We start from the raw sequence: 8,086 nt of genomic DNA on the forward strand, positions 1-8,086 counted from the left end.
TCCAAACTTCCAATGCAGCAAAGGATGATGTTCAAGTACTGATCCTCCCATCTTTACATCTCAAGTATTAGAGGTATGTGTCATCACACTGAGCTCTAAAATTATTTTTAACTTTATTTATGTATTTATGTAGTGGTTTGAATGCCTCTATAGACTCATATATTTGAATACTTAGCCACATATGGTGGAATTGTTTGGGAAGGGCTAGAAGGTGTGTCCTTTTTGGAGAAGGTATTTCACTGGAGGTAGGCTTTAAGGTTTCAAAAGCCCATGCCATTCCCTTTCCTCTCCTGGTTTCTTTCAATCATAGCGTCTTATAACGACAAAAGAAGCCTTAACTAAGACAGTTAGGTTCTGGGAATTGAACTCATATTTCAGTCTTGTGTGGCAAGGTACTCTATCGTCTGAAACACACAAGAATCCACATTCACACATTAATACTACACACACACACACACACACACACACACACACACACACACACACACACAGCTGTGAGTCTTACCTAGCAGAGATATCTATAAATCACTGTAGTCACCAGCAAGGCAAGATTTATGTAAAAGTTCAGTAAGTGGCACTCACATGCCAGTGTCAAGCAGCAACTGTCTAGTTGGACTTAAGTCCCACTCAGCAGGAGGTAAATCATGCCTAATACTGGAAATCTAGTAAGATGTCTGAGACTAGTAAGGTCCTGAACCCTAAACAGAATCTCCTATAGTTTTAGTTGTGATCCTAGCCTTAAACAGCTAAGCCATCTCTCCAGACCTTTTTACCTAGCCCCATTGTCATCAGAGAGGCATTATCCAGTAGCTGATGGAAAGAGATGCAGACCCAAAGCCAAACAGCAGGCAGAGCTCAGGGAATCCTGCAAGGGAGATTGTAGGAGTCAGAGAGGTCAGAGGCACAAGAAATCTCACTGACTCAACTGACCTAGGTTCATAGGGGCCCATAGAGACTGAACTGACAACCAAAGAGCCTGAACAGGACTTGACCTAAGCACTCTGCATATATGTTACAGTTGAGTAGTTTGGTCCTCTGGTGAGACTTCTAACAATGGGAACAGGGACTATCTCTGACAGTAAAAGATTCTGGCTTTAGGGAACTACTCTTCATACTGGTTGCCTTGCCAATCCTTTATCTTTGGGAAGGTGCTTTGGTCTTACTGCAACTTGATATGCCTTGTTTTGTTGCTATCCATGGGAGACCTGCCTTTTCCTGAATAGAAATGGAGGAGTGGCTTAGGGGGTAGGAACACAGTGGGGTTAGGGGGAGAGATTGGAAGGAGAGGAGGGAGGGAAACTGCAAGCTGGGAAGTAAATTAATTAATTAATTAAATAAATAGATGTGAATAAGACATTCAAAAAGAATCTTCTATTCCCACTTCACATTTTGGTAGATCAACATAATTCCTTATACCTGAAAAATGAAAATGAAAGCATAACATAAAAAGGAAAAGAATATAATTATAACTGTGCTCTTTGATTTACTAATTTTGAAAACTAAAGATATGATGTGGAGTGATTTCCTTCTTGTGGGCAGAAGGAAAAGATATGGGGGGAGAAGGAGGGACAAATAACACCGAGCTGCATAGCAAACTCAAAAAGAACCATATATTCTTGTTGCTATTCCTTTTGGTTTGGGTTTTTGTTTGTTTTGATTTTTTGGTGTTTGTTTTTTTTGTTTTGTTTTCTTTTGAGTTTTGAGACAGGGTTTCTCTGTGTGACCTTGCTTATCCTGGAACTCACTCTCTAGACCAGACTGGGATCAAACTCAGAGATCTACCTGCCTCTGCCTCTGCCTCTTGAGAGCTGGGACTGACAGCATGCACCCTCACTTCCTGGCTGAATCATATTAGTTTATATTTAGCTAAAATTATACACAATTGTATACACACACACACACACACACACACACACACACACACACACACAGAGAGAGCTGTGAGTCCTACCCAGCGGAGACACCTATGAACCAGTGTAGTCACCAGAGCATGGCAAGATGTCCATAAAGGTTTAATAAGTGGCACTCTCATGCTGATGAGTATACAGCAAGAAATACTGTATCTGTAAAGAAACAAATTAGCAAACTTCAGAGGTTCTTGTGATCAGAGTCATGACCTGCATCCTAGAGTGTGACTACAATCCTAACACTTCCCACTTTAAAAATAGGAATCTTACAATGTATTACTTTTTGTAACTGTCTAGTTTTTTCAATATCATGTATTAATTTTTCAAATATTAATATGTTACCTTTGCCATGTACTATTTCACTATGAAAATATACCAGAATTTAATAGTAAATGATACTACTGATGCATATTTGAATCACTTAGAAATTTAGTAATTATAAACAATGCTAGTATGAGAATTAATACACATGTATGTTGTCTATATGGTCACAGTGACTTTTGTTATTTAGTTGAGGATGGAATAATTAGGCCATCAGATATGTATATATATATATATATTTACATATAAATTTATACATGATATATCCATATATATTGTGAAATATTTTTGCAAAGCAGCTGTATTAACAGTCTCATGAGCAGTGTTCAAAAATTCCAGGTGCTGCATATCCTTAAAACATGTGATATTATTCCTTTTATTTAACTAAAGTAAATGGTTATATAATTTGAAATGATTGATGAAGTATAAGCAATAAGATTATCTTTGATTTTTGAAGCCAGGAACATTTTTCTTTAAGAAGTCTAGAGGTGATGACACACAATGCACATAAAAAGGATACTAGGTGGACCTAGACTGAATAATATTTTCAACATCAAAGTAGTGTTCTTAGTGTCTATACCTTGCAACATTTATGGAGAGAATTAAATATTTAAATATAGCTGTGGCTTGGAAGGAAAAGCACTCTTCTTAAGGTTTAAGAATACACTATCATGGGAAACCGATGAAAGGTGGGAGGTAGAAGGAAGAAATAGACAACCAACTTTATACTTCTACCTTACAGGGTGTGTAGGAAAGCATAACTGATAAGCACTGACATAATGTGAAATTGAGTTTCATGGCTGTACGCTTTAAATTTATATTAAAAAAAACAAACAGAAAATGTTTGTAACACATTTAAAACTTGTAAAAGTAAGACTGAGTAGTATTAATGCAACTAAATTTTAATTTGTCGTGGAAGGTAGTAAATAGATAAAAGTTTAAGTTAATTCAGCCAGAAACGGGCACATAACCATCTTGTTATTTAAAGTTATTAAAATGTGTATTCTAGCCAAGGACCTTGGAAAGCTACATGTGTTAGTCTCTGATGAATGCTCCTGAACATGAGCTGGCAAGTGCTTAGATATGATTGCTATCCATTCGAATCATTTCTTACTTCTTCAATGTTACCATGAGCATGTGTTGCTTTGATATGACTGTTGAGTTCTGAAACTAGTTATTTGGAGAGATGATAATCTCTAACCTTCATAGTGTCAGTTATTTCAATCTTACTCTTTGAGTGAAAAGAAAGAACAAGAATCTTTAGTTAGAATGAAGGTGCACTATGAACCTTCATCTGGCGATGGATGGAGAGAGAGACAGAGACCCACACTGGAGCACCGGACTGAGCTCCCAAGGTCCCAATGAGGAGCATAAGGAGGGAGAACATGAGCAAGGAAGTCAGGACCAAGAGGGGTGCACCCACCCACTGAGATGGTGGGGCTGATCTAATGGGAGCTCACCAAGGCCAGCTGGACTGGGACTGAAAAAGCATGGGATAAAACTGGACTCTCTGAACATGGCCAACAATGAGGGCTGATGAGAAGCCAAGGACAATGGCAAGGGGTTTTGATCCTACTTCATGTTCTGGCTTTGTGGGTGCCTAGCCAGTTTGGATTTTATGTTTTTAAAAGAAAAGACTACCATAGTGTGTGTGTGTGTGTGTGGTGTGTGTGTGTGTGTGTGTGTGTGTGTGAGAGAGAGAGAGAGAGAGAGAGAGAGAGAGAGAGAGAGAGAGAGAGAGAGAGAGAGAAACTTCTATGAACCCATTCAAATTATTATGATGAATGATGGAAAAAATCCGCTTGTGTTTCATGTGTGGGAAGTGATGCTAGAAGGAACTATTTTGGGGAAAAATGCCCTGAATACCTTTTTTTTCCTTATCAATAACCTGCCCTCCAAAGAAACTGGCTTACCAAGTCAAAACTAATTGATCTGGAGGAAGGCAAAGGCTCCACTTCTAATAACTCTTGTTTTCCATTCTTATCACATATTTATAGGAAGAGGAATACTGGGAAGCAGGTGTGAAAGTTCTAGATTAAGGGCATAGACCAATTGAAAGACTAAAACCTAGTCATACCAGTAGAGAACACTTTCTTTTTCTTTACAGCTTATTGTCATCAATCTGTCTCCTGTGTAATGATAGCAGATAACAGATGAGAAGAATAAAAGGCTGCACGCTACTTAATGGAGTCTTTAGATAAGGGAGAGAATAATACTAACACTTAAGTCCAATTGGAGAGCTATTGCTTATCAGCAAGGTATGTATGACACTACTGCACCCTTAAGAACATACTGCCACGCTGGTTCTTGTGGTTCATAGGTTTTGTAGATGGGTAGGGCTATTGATTGCTTCCCTCCTACAGAAGCTTGCTAGGAGGCTTTCAGGTCAATTTATGCTCAGGTGCTTCTAGGACTTACGTCTGAAGTACACACAGTGCCTTCAGCAGTAGGTACTTAACTTCCACTTTTGTGGGGCAACCAAGGGAAATAGCAATAGCTTGTAATGTTTGTGAAGTTTCTTAGACAACCCTGACTAACAACTCAAAAGGGAGTTTCTCATGCCTGGTATGAGAAGTTTTGTTAGATGGCCTTTGGCTCTTCAGAGAGCACTGCCAGTAAAGGTGAAAAAAAATATTTGAATTATATATGTATATTTATACAGAGGCTAAAATATATTATGGGGTTTATAAGGTAGATAATATTCTTTATGACTTTTATATACTTATTTTGTCTTCCTCCTTCTTTCGCATTTCTCTCTCCCTCTCTCTAATTAAAGACCCAATTTCTCTCATTTCCCCCATTAGATCACGTGTGCCCTGCTACTCCCCTCTCTTCCCCCCCAACCTCCACCTCAGCAATTTCGCTTTCATTGTTTCTGCAGTTACCCTTGGGTATGAAGTCACATGTGATTATTTGGAGCCAGAAGATTCCAATAAGAGACAACAGACACTGTTTGTCCTTCTGAGTCTAGGTTACCTGACTCAATATGTTTTGTGAGCCCATACATTTAATCTTATGATTTCATTTTTCCTCCAGAGCAATAGCATTCTGTAGTGTATATGTACCACATTTTCATTATCCCTTCATCAGATGGAGGACATGCAGGTTATTCCTATTTCCTAGTTATTGAGAATAAAGCATCAATGAACAAGGACTGAGCAAGTGTCTGTGGATTAGAACATTGAAATCTTCAGTCACATGCCAAGGAGTAGTATATGTGGGTCATTGTAGTAATAGGAGCAGCGGGGCTGCGTCCCCAGCACCCTGGCTGCCTGCTAGCTTATGCCTCGAAATAATTACACGGACACTGCATTTAGCTGACAAAGATTCTCTCCTACTCTGTGACTCCCTCCTCCATTTATCGTTCCCTTAGTTATTCAGAAGCTTTTTACTTTTCTGAAGTTCCACTTGCCAAGTTTTGACCTTAATTCCCGGCTAAACGGAGTCTTATTTCTAATATTTTCCTCCAGCTCCAGGGCACTGTCTTGGTTTTCTTCTAGCAGTTTCAGTGGATCAGGTTTGACATTTAGCGCTTGGATCCATTTGGGGTTAGCTTTGTGAAATTTGATAAATACTGATTCAATCTCATTCGTCTGCAAGTGGACATCCAGTTTTACCAGCGTTTGTTGATGATGCTCTCCGTTCTCAAGGATATGCTTTTGGCACCTTCTCAATGATATGAAAATCATGCCTCACGGTGGAATAGCCAAATACCTAGGGCTAGTGGAGTTACGAGTCTCGGAAGAGAACCTATAACTAAACGTTTGCTAAACTAGTGTAACCCCTAACTAAATTATACATCTTTATCCTTGTACTCACAGGTAAGTGTACTTCTCACTCATCATCAAGGAAACTTCTTTTTGCAATAGACAGAGACTATTGCAGAAAACCACAATAAGTCAAAATGCAGAGTTGTGGATCCCAGTCCCAACTGATACATCTACAATCCACTCCTACAACCAAGGCCCTGGGAACATCGTGGAAGAGGGAGTTGAGTGTACAGTCCAGGAACAGGGAGTTTTCTGGGAGACTGTGTCCCTAAGGAATATCAGAGGCTAAACTGATAAAGTGTTAACAATATGACTACCAAAGGGCGAGCTGAACAAGGTCAACAACAATACACACATCAAAGCGAAGCAGAGCAAACCCATGAGACCTCAGTCTAAAACAAGGAACTAGAGGTAACTAAGGAATCCTGAGAGCAGGAGAAATTGTCTTTCACAGGGAAGAGTGCTCCAGCTGGTCATCTAGTACAAAATGGTCACTGAAATCAGGTACACAAGCAAGAAACATGTATACAAGTAATGTATACAGGCTGAACAGGTAGTATTTATGCATTTAGGAACACATCAATACCTATCTGTACAGGTATCCTATCCTATCCTATCCATTTATCCATCTATATACATATGTGTATTTAACAACAATTAATGAAAAAATAGGTCAAGAACAAGGAGGCGTTTATGACATGGTTTGGAGTGAGGAAACGAAAGTGGGAAATGATGTGACCATATTATAATCTGAAAATTAAAGAAATGATTAAAAATACTAACTTTAGTCTGTGTTTTCCACCATGACACCACTCCTACAGCAAATATTAAAAATTGACGTAATCATTACCTCTTGCCAGATTAGCATAAAATGAATGACCGACTCACCTCTGTTTTTTAACCCAATATATGATGCCCGTCTTTCAAAAATTTTTGAAACACACTAAGAGACAAAACTCAGAATTTCGATATGCAAATCTAGTATCAGAACCAGATTCATGTAACAGCTGAAACTTCATAATTATCTGACTGGGAGTTTAAGATGATTCTAGTACTTGCCAAGCTTTGTCTCCACAAAACAAATTGATTAAAACATTGAGATTCAATACCTCAGAATGTGGCACTGTTTGGAGAAGGAGACTCGAAAGTAGTAATTAAGTTAAGCAAAGCCGTGTGTGTGTGTTCTAAAGTGCATATAAGAAATGAGAATTAGGAGACACACAAATTTGAGAACCATGAGAAAATCTAGGGACAAGATAACCATCTATAAACTAGAGAGAAAGGCCTAGAAGAGACTGTCAACCCCTTGTTACAGGTACCTACCTTCCAGAAATGGAAGGTTTTCTGTCATTTAATGTGTTTTGGATACTTTGTTGTAATAGTCCCCCAAAATAAATTAAAGATATGTTGCAGTGGAGAATGTGGTAACCCTCAGAATAGATTGTTAAATAGCAAGATAATAGTTTGAAGTATCAGGAGGACTCCTGAAGAAATGGAGGAGGGATTGTATGAACCAGGGTGATCAAAATAATGTCAGCGGAACTCACAGAGACAACTGACCTGCGCTCTTGGGAACACATGGACTCTCTACTGACAGCTAGGGAGCCTGCATGGGACCCACCTAGGTTCTCTGCATGTGGGTGACAGTTGTGTAGCTTAGACAGTTTGTAAGGCTCCTAGCAGTGAGATCAGGACCTGTCCCTGGCACTCAGTTGCCTTTTGGAAACCTGTTTCCTATGATGGCTTACCTTGCCTAGCCTTGATACAGGAGAAGGAGCTCGGTCCTACCTCAACTTCATGTGCCAAGCTTCGTTCAAGCCAAAGGGCGGCCAGACCCTTTCTGAATGAAGACTGAGGAGAAGAAGATGTGGAGGGCGGTAGATGGGAATCAGGGGAGGAAGGGGATGGGAGGGGGGAATTGTGGTAAGTATGTAAAATAAATGAAAAAAATTGCTAATTAAAAATTGAAGTGGAAATGGTGGTATTTCATCTTCGTGTTATAATAAAAACACTTAACTCTGAGTAATATACAATGAAATAATAGCATATAATATAATATAATATAATATAATATAATATAATATAATA

This window comes from Microtus ochrogaster, unplaced genomic scaffold (assembly GCF_000317375.1).
Source record: "Microtus ochrogaster isolate Prairie Vole_2 unplaced genomic scaffold, MicOch1.0 UNK58, whole genome shotgun sequence".
Taxonomy (NCBI): domain Eukaryota; kingdom Metazoa; phylum Chordata; class Mammalia; order Rodentia; family Cricetidae; genus Microtus; species Microtus ochrogaster.